Here is a 279-nt window from a genome sequence, read left to right on the forward strand (position 1 = left end):
AGTACTAGGAAGAGATACAGACCCTGGAACCGATGCAATTTTAATATTTTTCAGAGAAAAATAGATAAGTTAAGCCGTAAGTATGTCTCTTCTCATCCCTAACTTTATATCTTTGATCGCGAATCTTAATGCACAAATACACGAAGAGCAAGCCAGATAAGATCAGTAACGAAGACCATCAACAAACAACAAGGTCACAAAGGTCAGAATACGGAGATATCAGAGGTGATACACGCACAGATTTGCAAGCATAAAACTGGCTTATTTTCGTCGTCCGAG

The 279-nt window shown here is 38.7% G+C and overlaps 1 protein-coding gene across 1 annotated transcript in view; it reads left to right on the forward strand.

The window, feature by feature from the left end:
- The window catches only part of LOC119582359 (nesprin-1-like), a gene marked incomplete at its 3' end in the record, with an annotated part of 145991 nt that overhangs the window by 75853 nt on the left and 69859 nt on the right, over nt 1-279 (forward strand).

This window comes from Penaeus monodon, chromosome 15 (genome assembly GCF_015228065.2).
Source record: "Penaeus monodon isolate SGIC_2016 chromosome 15, NSTDA_Pmon_1, whole genome shotgun sequence".
Taxonomy (NCBI): domain Eukaryota; kingdom Metazoa; phylum Arthropoda; class Malacostraca; order Decapoda; family Penaeidae; genus Penaeus; species Penaeus monodon.